Raw genomic sequence first — 15,171 nt, 5'->3', positions numbered from 1 at the left:
ACATATAAATATGAAGAAAAATACTGCAATATAATTTTATTCATCAAGTTTTAGAACATACAAAAAAGAAGAAGAAATTGAATAAATTATTTGCATGATCTCGACACATATTTAACGTTTTCTTACATTATATAAAAATATTTTGAGAATAATGATAAAATATTGATTTTTATGAATGAAATCACAAGACACATATAATTAGACATATATAATTTTTCTAGATAAAGTAAGCTAAACGATATTTCTAAACTTATTTCATTTCTCTATCTTCTAGAATAAGAAAATTACGAGTCAGTTGATGATACAGTTTAAAATACAATATATTATGAAATTCAATTTTCTATTCAATTCAATTTAATATTTGCAATATATTTAAACTTTCTACATATATGTGTTGGATTTTTTAAATATATTTTCAAAAAAAAATATGTAGAAGAAAAAGAGATCTGGATGATAAATAAAATTGACTCTCGAACATCTCAAATGCTAAAATCATTGTCATCGTTGTCCAAATAATAAAAATTAGTAACGTCTGAAATTAAAAAATGAAGTAACTGAAATGAGAAAATATTAATCTGAATCCAAGCACAAAAAATCCATTATAGAATTATAAAAATTATTGATAAAATCAATATACTTGTCAAGAGGAAAATAATATCACTCAGCAGAACAAGAAGACAACAAATAATACACGCGACAGAATAAACGTTGACAAAGGAATCATAACGGGATGCAAGAAACACAGGTGGTGGGAGAAATAGGTGACGTATTAGGAACTTAAAAAGCATGATGACATCTAAATAGTTTGAACATCCAAAATGATATTGAATTATTAGATAAGTTGTACCTTCCTATCATTAAAAAGTGGTACCGACACTTAAAAACTCCTGCGAAATATCTTTCTTCTCTCTCTTCCCAGTAAACATGATAACATCTAAAGACATCTTAATAATGTTTTAATGATGTTTACGTCATTAATACGTCATTAAGACGTTTTCGCAATGAAGACTTTATATTTTACGTTGGAACGATATCCCTATTCTCTCCTCTAATCATTTCGTATTCACGCAATCTACCGATCACGGATCATCATCATTCGCCTCTGCAGCTTATCAGAAGTTGGATTCGAGTGTCTTTACAAATTGCCTTAAAAGAGGTAGACCTTTTAACTGTTACGATGCAAACTTGATGTTGGAAGAGCGCGGGTGCGGACATAGGATCGTTTCTGGTATAATAAACTCTTATATACTTCTCAAATCTTGTGCGGTCGTTAGTGTCGAGTTCCATGTGAACGCGAGTTACGTGCCCATACAGCACATGAACATTGAATAAACATCTCAGAAACGTTGCAATACAATTTCGCAATGTTGCATCCACGTTATAAAATATAGATTCAACGTTGAAAATAAATTACAGAAACTCTAATGTCCGCTGAATTGCAATGTCTTGTAGATAGCAATTCAATATTCAAAAAACATTTATTTAATATTGATTTAATGTTGATTTAAAATTGATTTAACATTGATAAATATTGACTTAATGGTTGTTTAGCAAAACATTTTTTTACAACTGCTTGTTTACAACTTAAAAGTTTTCTGAGTTGAGATTAGATTTAGTCTAAAAAATTAATCCAATCTCAATTTAAGAAAACTTTTAATAGTTGTAAGTAAAATATTCGCATATGTGTGTGTGTGTGTGTGTGTGTGTGTGTGTGTAGAAATTTATATATTTAACTGCGCAACCATAATTATAGTTACATAGACATTTATTACATTTGCCTTCGTAGAATCAAATATAGTTACACAGAAATATTCCCTACATGTATAATGATAATTATATGTATACAGGGTGTCCGTAGATTTTTGACCTTAATGAAATAAATAAGTAGATTGGCTCGAATTAAGAAGGAATGACCTGTATTGTTTTGGGATTATTGCAATAAATAACGAAATATTAAATAAAAAAGATCGACCAATCTGCGTGAGTAAAAGCGCGCGGCGACGAGAGTCGTCCCACCGTAATCCGATACAACGAGCTCGGCGAAGCGATGGGCGGGTCGCTCATCGAGCATGATGGTGGTTTGCGATATATCGCAATACCGCGCCGAAAAATGACCCGTCCCCCCTTTTCGTGGCGAGAAAATGATGCGCTATCATTTCCACACCACCTTGCGGTAGATAGTATGGTGCGCTTTTTTTATAGTGGTTTCCCCCATAGGCCTATTCCACTCTCAATTTAAAAATTATTCAAAATGCCATTTACTATACGCTGAATATATCGTAAATGTAAAAAATTAATGGACAGTACCTTTACAAAAATTGATTCGTGGTTGAAAATCCCTCGATAAAATGTATTGCACACGTTGATAATGTGATACCATGATAAAATTCTTCAAGAATCCTTTCTTCATCTCGTACACGAAGACGCACTGCGAAGACCAGCAGCACGCAACTACAGCTGAGCGGACATGTAAGTGTAATCATAGTGCGCAGGCGTCGAACTCACACGTACGCTTACACTCACATGTCCGCTCAGCTGTCAGCTGTAGTTGCGTGCTGCTGGCGTGCGCAGTTTGGTAACAGCGTGCGAGAGCTAAGACGTTTTAATAAAAATCTTGTGTTTGCGTAGTAAATTAACAGAGAAAATGAATGTACTCTGGAGGAATATACGGATATGATTGTGGCATACGGACTAGCGGGAGAAAATAGTTATCGTGCGGCCGCAATTTACATGGAATCATTTCTCGGGCGTGCCACTATAAAAAAAGCGCACCATGCTATCTCTATACCGCAAGGTGGTGTGGAAATGATAGCGCATCATTTTCTCGCCACGAAAAGGGGGGACGGGTCAATTTCGGCGCGGTATTGCGATATATCGCAAACCACCATCATGTCTCGGAGAGCGACCCACCCACCGCTTCGCCGCGCTCGTAGTATCGGATTAAGGTGGGACGACTCTCGTCGCCGCGCGCTTTTACTCACGCAGATTAGCCGATCTTTTTTATTTAATATTTCGTTAATTATTGCGACAATCCCAAAACAATACAGGTCATTCCTTCTTAATTCGAGCCAATCTACTTATTTATTTCATTAAGGTCGAAAATCTACGGACATCCGGTATGTGCGTGCGTGCGTGCGTGCGTGCGTGCGTGCGTGCGTGCGTGCGTGCGTGCGTGCGCGTGTGTGTGTGTAGAAAGGTGTAGAAATTTACATATTTAACTGCGCAACCATAATTATAGTTACATAGACATTTATTACATTTGCCAGTGTAGACACAAATATAGTTACACAGAAATATTCTCTACATGTATAATGATAATTATATATATATATATATATATATATATATATATATACATATGTAAAATATTTACATTTAATCATACACCGATATATTCGTTTTAAATAGCGCTACAACTTTTATTATATCAAAATATCTACATTATTATAAAAAAATTATTCATATCTCTCCGTTCTTTAATACAGATAAATTTTGTAATCAACCACTATACTCACAATAAAGTTCAGTTAAAGCCATTTAATTTCATATATATTTGTTATGGTCTATCTCTTTTAGTTTAAAAGATAAAAGGGCCACTTCTAGGTGGGACACCCTGTATATATATATATATATATATATATATATATATATATATATAGGGTGTCCGTAGATTTTCGACCAAAATGAAATCAATAAGTAGATTGGCTCGAATTAAGAAGGAATGACCTGTATTGTTTTGGGATTGTCGCAATAATTAACGAAATATTAAATAAAACAGATCGGCCAATCTGCGTGAGTAAAAGCGCGCGGCGACGAGAGTCGTCCCACCGTAATCCGATACTACGAGCGCGGCGAAGCGGTGGGCGGGTCGCTCTCCGAGACATGATGGTGGTTTGCGATATATCGCAATATCGCGCCGAAAAATGACCCGTCTCCCCTTTTCGTAGCGAGAAAATGATGCGCTATCATTTCCACACCACCTTGCGGTAGATAGCATGGTGCGCTTTTTTTATAGTGGTTTTCCCCATAGGCCTATTCCACTCTCAATTTAAAAATTATTCAAAATGCCATTTACTATACGCTGAATATATCGTAAATGTAAAAAATTAATGGACAGTACCTTTACAAAAATTGATTCGTGGTTGAAAATCCCTCGATAAAATGTATTGCACACGTTGATAATGTGATACGATGATAAAATTCTTCAAGAATCCTTTCTTTATCTCGTACACGAAGACGCACTGCTGGACCGGTTATCTCGATATTATGCACGACACTCAGTTTCACATAATTATTGCACAACACGTAAAATTGTACGGCCACTTGGTTTTCGTGCACGCCCGAGAAATGATTCCATGTAAATTGCGGCCGCACGATAAGTATTTTCTCCCGCTAGTCCGTATGCCACAATCATATCCGTATATTCCTGCAGAGTGCACTTCATTTTCTCTGTTAATTTACTACGCAAACACAAGATTTTTATTAAAACGTCTTAGCTCTCGCACGCTGTTACCAGACTGCGTACGCCAGCAGCACGCAACTACAGCTGACAGCTGAGCGGACTATGAGCGTAATCATAGTGCGCAGGCGTCGAACTCACACGTACGCTTACACTCACATGTCCGCTCAGCTGTCAGCTGTAGTTGCGTGCTGCTGGCGTACGCAGTCTGGTAACAGCGTGCGAGAGCTAAGACGTTTTAATAAAAATCTTGTGTTTGCGTAGTAAATTAATAGAGAAAGTGAAGTGTACTCTGCAGGAATATACGGATATGATTGTGGCATACGGACTAGCGGGAGAAAATACTTATCGTGCGGCCGCAATTTACATGGAATCATTTCTCGGGCGTGCACGAAAACCAAGTGGCCATACAATTTTACGTGTTGTGCAATAATTATGTGAAACTGAGTGTCGTGCATAATATCGGGATAATCGGTCCAGCAGTGCGTCTTCGTGTACGAGATGAAGAAAAGATTCTTGAAGAATTTTATCATCGTATCACATTATTAACGTGTGCAATACATTTTATCGAGGGATTTTCAACCACGAATCAATTTTTGTAAAGGTACTGTCCATTAATTTTTTACATTTACGATATATTCAGCGTATAGTAAATGGCATTTTGAATAATTTTTAAATTGAGAGTGGAATAAGCCTATGGGGGAAACCACTATAAAAAAAGCGCACCATGCTATCTACCGCAAGGTGGTGTGGAAATTATAGCGCATTATTTTCTCGCTACGAAAAGGAGGGACGGGTCATTTTTCGGCGCGATATTGCGATATATCGCAAACCACCATCATGTCTCGGAGAGCGACCCGCCCACCGCTTCGCCGCGCTCGTAGTATCGGATTACGGTGGGACGACTCTCGTCGCCGCGCGCTTTTACTCACGCAGATTGGCCGATCTGTTTTATTTAATATTTCGTTAATTATTGCGACAATCCCAAAACAATACAGGTCATTCCTTCTTAATTCGAGCCAATCTACTTATTTATTTCATTTTGGTCGAAAATCTACGGACACCCTGTATATATATATATATATATATATATATATATATATATATATACATATATATATATAATTATAAATTATACATATATATTCCACAAAATGATAACTGTCTATTCTCTTTATTAATATAATATGTCAAAATATATTATGTCTAATCTAAATAGAAATGAGAAAAATTTCACAATCACAATCCACTTGGCGATCGTTAAGTTTCACAAATCTGGGTTTTTACTAATCCATGGACTCGGCGTCGCGACGCTACTGCGTCGCTTGATAATAACTTTCAATATGTCACTTCTCTTCTGTCTTTTTAGACAAGTAATCTTAACGTGTCACTTCTATTCCTTATTACACTATTCCGCACTATACTTTAATAAATTTATCTTTCATACGTACGTACACATACATATTACACTATTCCGCACTATACTTTAATAAATTTATCTTTCATATGTACGTACACATACATATACATATCACACGTATGTGCGCACATGCACACATATGATTTTGTCACTTAAAGCATTGTACATATCGAAGCAATAAATCGTATACTCAGCGATGTGAACGCCGCTTGAGGGACAAACTCGCTTTGCGTGTGTGCGTGCGAGCATATGTACGTGAGATACTGGAAATGAAGGAAAACGAAAAATGTCACAATTCTGATATTCGATCATCATTTCTCAGGATTGACTGCACCGATTTTGTTCAAACAGGTCGAAAGCATATATTCACATTTTATAATAAAATTGTCGTTAAATTTTTGATTACGGCTTTAGTTTATTAAATATCTTAAGCGAAAGTTTACTTGACGCGAAATTCCGGATAAGATATTTGGTAGCGCCGCGTCGAGAGCAGTGACTCTCAACTCAATGCTTGGACTTATTTTTTATGTACTTGGTGTCGCGACGCTTGATCGAAGGCGCGACAGATCAACAATTGCAGGATCAGGATAACATGATGAATTACCAGACAGGAACTGAACTGTTGAAAGCATTCGAAAAGATCAGCTATAATAGTCTGCCTCTTTAATCGCAGCCTTATACACTGTCTTACAATTAGTTGAAATCCTACTCTCGAGTTAGGTGCTTTACTTTTCGTTACCTAGAGGTGAAGCGCGAAGCTCTGAATAGAAATATATGAATATCCATTGGATATCTTTGTTAGCTACTTGATGAATATACGCTCACACGCAAAAAAAACGAGCTACTAAATTTTAATAAAATTTTTTAATATCCTTCAATAACAACAAATCAGCAAAAAATCTCCATATTAAAATGAAATAAGACTCAAATTAAACAGTCCTCTTAAAAGCTAAAAAAAATTTGAATTAGAAAAAATGTTTTACAAAATGACGAATGCTAAAGATAAATTTTGAGAAATAAGAAACAAAACTTTTTTTTAAACTGCTGCATTGCTTAGGAGAATTGGCTACCTAGAAGAAACATGTTTTTAAGCTTTAAAACTTTCATTCTTTATTTCTTAACAAATCTATATTTTAGTAAATTTTCTACGACCTCTTTGACAAAGTTGTACCGTTATACTGTCACAGTATAAGTAAGAATAATAGGTACACTCCTCTGAAAAGTTGGTAAATGAATATGGCTACCAGCACAATTAAGAACATAGTGGTTGTCGTCCGGTACTGACATACATGCATGAGTTAAGTTAGATTGTGGCAAGCGCATTATTTTACAATTGCATTTAATAAAATATTTAAAAAAAATGAGTAAAAGTAGTTATCCGTGTGCATTTAAAGATTGCAATAAAACACCCACCCACACGCGCGCACACAACACACACACACGCACACACGCGCGCGCGCGCGCGCGCACACACACACACACATATATTATATGGTGTATAAAAAGTAATGGGACAGTGAAATACTCTCGAAAACTAAGCATTTCAGAAAAAAATAAAGTGTTGTAAGTGAAGAAAAGTGCTGTAATTTCTTGAAAAATGAACTTTCCGATAGATCGTACTTTTACTCAAATTGAACGTAAATATCACGTTCTAAAGGACAGATCCACACTAAATTATTAATCGAAAGTTCTTTTTTCTTTTATAAACTGTATTCTTCTATAAACTTCAACATCACTTCATAATCACATTCATTCACTCACTTGATGAGACAAGAAATTTACAAATGATTCTATCACTAATCACTATCAATCACTGCCGAATAATCACTGTTGGCAATGAAAAACCACTTGATTAAAGAAAGATACGCGCACATACGTTATTACACGACGCGACAACGCGACGATATTTACTCGGCGACAGCAAACAATTTTTGGTTATGGTAAGTTACGATAGGTTCTTCAATCAAACACATGTTCACGTTCGACAGCGCTGTTAGTACCTTAATCTATCGTAACATATATATAGTATATCCTCAACTTGGGGAATATGGTCACTCTACGGCGTTGTGCTCGTCGGTGCCGTTTTCATACGGAAGGCCAGTCGGAAGCCAGCATGCACGCGAATATCTTCACCGACACTTATTTAGTCAGCAAGTGACCTTTCAGAGATCCTACATGGCAATCGGCATCCTTCGAGTGAGATGCCAACATCGCTCTAGAGTCGCATATCACTGTGTTAAAAAGCAGCATTAAGTGTGAGGTCTGGATAGCTTAGTGGTCTAGAGTTGCCCGGAAAGCGAAAGACTCGGGTTCGATTCCCAATCCAGCCACTTGCGCCTCACATATTATTTTAGTCTGCGAATATTGTTTTTTAGCAATTATTCGTTAGGCTGAAAAATGTGTGATTGCTCTCTCCACAGGATATGCGTCAATGCCGTTGCCACGAATTCTGTCGCTCGTTGATCAAATGGGCGTAAAAACACGTCTGACTTTCTCTTACATACATCCCTATCTTTCTCTCTACAGGATATGCGTCAATGCCGTTGCCACGGATGGATTCTGTCGTTCATCAAATGTTGATTAAATGGGCGTAAAGACACATCCGATCTCCTCCAAAAATTTGAATACGAGTTAGTTAAGTTTAGTGTCGCCACATAGCGGCAAATAAAAAAACACATGTTATACATTTTCGCTATGTTAAAATGTTGCTGCAACATTGCCAAAGTAATATTACAAAATAATGTCTCTGCAATATTTCTGCAGCATTACACTGCTATGTGCAAAATTAATGCAAGCTTCTGTGCTGTATAAGTTATTTTAAATAGTAATAATTATTTAAGAATTATCAAAAGTAAAGTTATTTAAGTATTATTAACACATTTGATGTGCAGATTTGAACTGTTAATACACTCATTCGCAAAAAAAACGGGCCACTAAATTTTAATACAATTTTTTCACATTTTTAAATAGCGATAAATCAGCAAAAAATTATCGTATCAAGATGAAACGTAGCTCAAATTAAAGCTTGAAGATTTCTCTTAAAAATCAAGAAAACCAAATTTGAATTACAAAAAATTTTTTATAAAATGGTGAACGTTGAAGATAGCCTTCGAAAAATGGAAACCAAATTCTTTTTTAAACTATTGCGTTGCTCAGGAAAATCTACACGCTAATACACAAATGTATGAGTTTTGAAGCACATTTATTTCCTAACAAATCCATATTTTGAATAATTTTCTACAACTTTTTTTAGTAAAGTTATATCGTTTTGAAGAAAATGTTGCAAAATAGGACTTTTCTTGTAAAATCTGCAATTTAACAATAAATTAGCGAGAAAAACTTTTTCAATAAAAGAAATTAAAGTGTAACTCGACTCAAGATGCTCCATATGGTTGGATTTAAATCTTTGCGTGAGTATATGCGTGTACATATGCATATATGCGTGTATCCTACTCTTGGCTATCCAGGGTCAACGATGTGGACGGCAGGAAACTGGTCCCACATGTGTGTGTGTGTGTGTTTCTGTATCTGTGTGCGTATTCGCGCGCGCACGCGCGCGTGCGCGTGTGCGTGCATGCGTGTGTGCGTGCGTGCGCGTGTGTGTTTCATAATGCGTATTGCCTCCTTTCGCATTTATCAATCCTTTGATTTGTTGGAGCGTACTGTTAATCAAATTTCTTCCTGTTTCAAATTGTTCGATTCTTCTTGCAAAGCGTTGCGGTGAAAAAGCTCATTTTGCAACATTTTCTTCAAAACGGTATAACTTTATTAAAAAAAGTCATAGAAAATTGTTCAAAATATGGATTTGTTAGGAAATAAATGAGCTTCAAAACTCATACATTTGTGTATTAGCGTGTAGATTCTCCTGAGCAACGCAACAATTGAAAAAAATAATTTGTTTCCCATTTTTCGAAGGTTATCTTCAACGTCCGCCATTTTATAAAACATAAAAAAAATGTAATTGTTAATTGCAAATTACATATTTTTTTCTTAAAAACAACTATGTGTTTTCTTTACATCAATTGATTCCTCTCATTATTTAGTACATAAAATTATTAAGGTAAAATAGTCGAAAAATGAATATTTTACAAGATATTTTACGATTTATGTAACATTAAGAAATGATTTCAAGCCTCATAACTCGAAAAGTATTCAATGAAGAAATAGTTTATTATAGTTTATTATGTTTTGGAAAGCTCTCGAGATAAACTACACGAATACGTAATAAAAAATAGGGAGTTCTATTTAAGAAATTGACGGTGATGTTCACGTGAATTTCAAATGACTCTCCCATGTCAAATCATTGCCACTATCGGATGGCCCCCTTCAAGCCATACAACTTTTGCCTGAAACATTTCTTTCTTAAGTGCATAGTTTGTGAAATATTCGACCGGTCCGGGACTTTTCGGATACTCTGTGTACATATACGTTTACTAGTTATTTATAGAAGATGGACTTTATATACACATATAGACATTTATTAGATATCTATTAAATAAATTTTTCCGTGTGGGTATTAATTAGAAAACAATTGTATAACATGTTTTAATCTTATCAATTGAAAAGTTAACATACTTTAAAACGATTAAAAAGACAATCAGGAAGTCTCATGCACATGCATATAACAAAAGTAATAAAGTGTAAAAAAAATGTACTATAGTTTAGTTTGTGAAATATAAAGAAAATAATCAACCGAATGTATAATATAATTGACAAATTCAAATAACAATGTAATCTACATGAATACTATACTTTATTTCAATTCATTATATTCTTAAAAAATTTGTTTTATTAAAATTTATTTCCAAAGAGCTATTTTTCCTTATATCGTTTATTCATACAAAATATCACGTGTAATCTAGTTAAAAAATTAATTGTTAGTTCAATATATCTGAAAAAATGTATATATTTTATATTATATGTCGTACACAGTTACATAATTAATTATAATTAACGACCGAAAAATGACTGACAATTATTTTATAAGTTTATTTTATTAAATGCAGAGTACATACGCAATAGCATATAGTGTGTAATGATTAAGGAAAATTATCTGATCAATTATATTTTCTCACTATTATAATATGCGAAGTCATGTATTCGACGTCATGTATTTTGTATTTGAGATAAATGCTGGTCATGTAGTTTCTGCAATTCATCGTTACTCCTTACTCGCACATCTTTTGTGGTGGCGCGTACGCTTTATAATTTGATCCAACTTGGACCACGACAGTCAGTACCATTTCCAGTCACTTCGCGACAAGTTGATCGGCTGAGATAGCTCCGGATGTGTCAATTGCTGTAATCGTCCATTAAGTTACCGCATTCAAGTACGTCGTATTTATTATTTATCATTTATTTGGGTATTATCTATCATTTGTCTTCTGAATCGCATATAATGAAATATTTCGATTATCATATAAATAATAACATTTTCAAAGATTTTTAAAAGAATTCAAGAATTTCAAAATATATGTCTCTCACACACACGCGCGCACACACACACACACAGACACATACACAGACAAAGAACGTCCTTAATTTTTGTATTTCAATCACAGATTTCTTCGCGAAAATCGTTCATTTGATGATGAAAAGAATGTGAATTATCAATAGATAATTGATTTGAAAAAGTGATGCAATGTGTCTCCATTCATTAATTTACATACAATAATAATAACACGTGAGTTTGACATTTACCTAAGATAAGAATGACGTCAGTCAGATATGTTTATATTTTGAAGTGATAAACGATATTACTGATTATATTATCGTTGCGTTAATACGATTGTAGCAGTATGCAAATTATTATTTTGCAAGCACAATATTAAAACACATGGTTCAATCCAAAATTTTATATAGAGTGCATAGTTCATTATCTTAGGAACTTTTATACTTATGTTTTTTACGGTCTTACTCACTTTATCTTCACTTGGCTATTATAAACATGCTTGACAGCATTCCTTCGCGATTTTATAATATAGTATATTGATATAGAATATAGTATATTAAAGTGAAGAAATGAGATTTCTCATTCGGTTGATTTCAACGTGGCAAATTTATGCTAAATAGACAGAAAAATAGAATTATATTTTTAATTAAGATTATGTATTTATTAAAAGCATAAAATAAAATTTTATTTATTATTGTTTATCTTTAAATTACATTAATAAATTTTAAATGAAAAGTAATTTGCATGTCATAATTTAAATGCGTTATATTTTACGAAATTGCATCACTCTTTTCTTAACAATCTACAAAATTACAAATTCTTACAAATTCTTACAATTTACAAATTATTTACACATATCTATAAGTGACTTATCGATTATTCCGATCGATAAAACTTGATTAAAAAATTAGTTATAATAAACTTATACTTTGTTAAATATGCATTTAATGCTTATCAACCTTTTTATTAAATTTTGGATTTGTTGAAATGGAATAAACAAAGAGATTTTATAATGAAATATTATTTTTTCTTTTTTAGAAAATATCGCTCTAAATAATTGATTGGCAACAGCAGAACAATGGGACCTTTTGAAATACTATGTGGTATTGCAGTTATATTTCTCGCGGCTTATTATTATTTTACATCAAACTACGATTTTTGGAAGTCACGTGGCATTCGCGGTCCAAAACCGATACCAGTTTTTGGTAATTTTAAAGACGTTATGCTTACTAAAAGGTTCGCAGGAGATTATTTAATGGAAATATACAATGAGTATAAAAATGAATCCATGATTGGAATATTCACAAGCAAAACACCTATTTTGATTGTAAAAGATCCAGATTTAATTAAGGATATTCTTATCAAAGATTTTTCTAAGTTCGCCGATAGAGGATTTCCTATCAGTGAAAAAGTATGTAGATAATTTAAATTTTATTAAAATATTGTAATTATATAAATGTGATAACATATATTACGATATTACGATATTTTCCAATAATCAAAATTATTCAAAAGATTATATTAATTTTAAATAGCCTTAAGTTTTTTCAACTATTATTAAATTATTTCAAATTATTTTTAAATTATTATAATTTAATGAAATTGATAAATTTATTTGACTGTAATTGTTCTTTATTATATCATAGGCTGATCCACTGTCGCAACATCTTTTCGCGTTAGAGTCTAAAAGATGGCGACCTTTGAGGATAAAGTTGTCCCCCGTTTTTACATCTGGTAAGCTAAAAGAAATGTTCTCTTTAATATCGGAATGCGCCGATCATCTTGAACAATATATTGAGAAATTGGTGAGCAAAAACGAGCCTATAGAATGCCGCGAGGTAACGGCAAAATATACGACCGATGTAATCGGTACTTGTGTATTCGGCATCGAAATGAATGCTCTATCAGACGAAGACAGTGAATTTCGTAGGATGGGAAGAATGGTCTTCACGCCAACCTGGCAAAATATTTTACGGTTGAGAATAAGTCAATTCTTTCCATGGCTCTACGAAATGCTCGGTTATATCCTACCACAATCGGAGGTCAATCAATTTTTCACACGTGTTGTCATAGAAACTATGAATTATAGAGAAACAAATAATGTCATTAGGCATGATTTCATTGATATGCTGCGCGAGTTAAAAAAGAATCCAGATAAAGTAGGTGATATCAGTAAGTAACGACTGTATATTTATATGAAAATTTTCTGTGACACAAGAAATTTTTAAAATGATAACTTTTTAAATTTTTGACAATGTTTTAGAGTCTTTGTAAATATAAATTTATAGATTAATAGTAATATATATTAATATTATACGTTAATTGTAGCTTAATAGTAGATTATTCATAATTTGTAATATTTGATGTAATATTTGAAGAATTAAAATTAATTGTAAAAAAATATCGTATTTCAGAGATGACCAAAAGCTTGATAGCTGCTCAAGCGTTCGTATTTTTCCTTGCCGGTTTTGAAACTTCATCGACGACTATGAGTCATGCTCTTTACGAATTGGCATTAAATCAACAAATACAAGATAAACTACGTGAGGAAATTGATCAAAAGTACACCAAACATGGTAGCAATTTAACATATGAAAATGTAAAAGAGATGAATTACTTAGATAAAGTTTTCAAAGGTACATCATTCAAAAAAAATAATTTAATAATTTGCTATTAATTTTCAGTAGCATTATAATATCAATAGTTTTATTGCTAATAAATTTTAATACATATATGTACACATTTCGATAATTTATACTTACACAAACAAATTTTCAAATAATTCTTCCTTGCATTACTTTTAATATATGCAGAAACTTTACGAAAATATCCACCAGTGACATTTCTTATGCGACAATCGACATCAAGTTATACTTTCAATGGTACTACACTTGACATAACAAAAAATCAAAAAGTATGGATTCCGATTTTCGCGATTCATCGAGATCCGGATATTTATCCGAAGCCAGATACTTTTGATCCAGAAAGATTTAATGACGATGCAATACAAACCAGGCATCCGATGCACTATCTACCTTTTGGTGATGGTCCAAGAAATTGTATTGGTAAAGTGATATATGTATATTTAAATACATTTCTTTCAGTTTTTTTTGTTTTGCTTTTACATGTAATATTATTTTAATCGAAAAACTTTTTTCATAATTTTTATTATTTTCAGGTGCTCGCTTTGCTGTTTATCAGACAAAGATTGGTCTTATAAAGATACTACGAAACTATAAAGTTGAAGTTTGCGATAAAACGCAAATACCCTACATAATTGATCCTAAAGCACTTATATTAGCATCAAAGGGTGGAATACACTTAAGAATAATTAAAATTAATCGAACTTAATTTAAGTTTTATTACAATTCTTAAGAAACAAAGGTAAAAAAATATCTATAAATTAGAATAATAATAATCATATCCCGATAGCATCAATATATTTTACTAATATTCTTATATTGTAATACTTTTTATGGTGTATATAATAATTAATAATTTGATTTAATTAATTTTAATTTATGTTGTTACATGCGTAATATGGATATAACCTGTTTGATTTTAAGTTTTAATTATATGTATACATTGCACATGGAAAGTGAATTATGTAATGTAAATATATGAAATATTGACAAATCATGTAAAACTATTTGTATGTAAAATATTTTTTGTTAATAAAAATAATAACATGTTACATAAATATGTTATATAAAATATATTAAAATACATAAAAATATATATGTTGTACATAATAATAATAAAAAATTAAATAAAACTAAAAATGTTCATTAATGTCCTTTACGAAAAATATTCATAATTATCTTTTGAATTAAAATATCT

General features: G+C 32.7%; 1 non-coding gene across 1 annotated transcript; it reads left to right on the top strand.

Annotated features, from left to right (window-relative positions):
* Positions 1-11,053: 11,053 nt before the first annotated feature.
* LOC105258660 lies at positions 11,054-14,697 on the top strand. Its single transcript, XR_003122618.1, has 6 exons — positions 11,054-11,209; positions 12,370-12,742; positions 12,978-13,503; positions 13,746-13,967; positions 14,145-14,396; positions 14,510-14,697. It is a non-coding gene; the product is annotated as a probable cytochrome P450 6a13 (transcript).
* Positions 14,698-15,171: the final 474 nt, after the last annotated feature.

Source organism: Camponotus floridanus, unplaced genomic scaffold (genome assembly GCF_003227725.1).
Source record: "Camponotus floridanus strain SB8 unplaced genomic scaffold, Cflo_v7.5 scaffold181, whole genome shotgun sequence".
In the NCBI taxonomy this organism is placed as follows: Eukaryota; Metazoa; Arthropoda; class Insecta; order Hymenoptera; family Formicidae; genus Camponotus; species Camponotus floridanus.
This window is presented reverse-complemented; position numbering and strand designations above follow the sequence as displayed.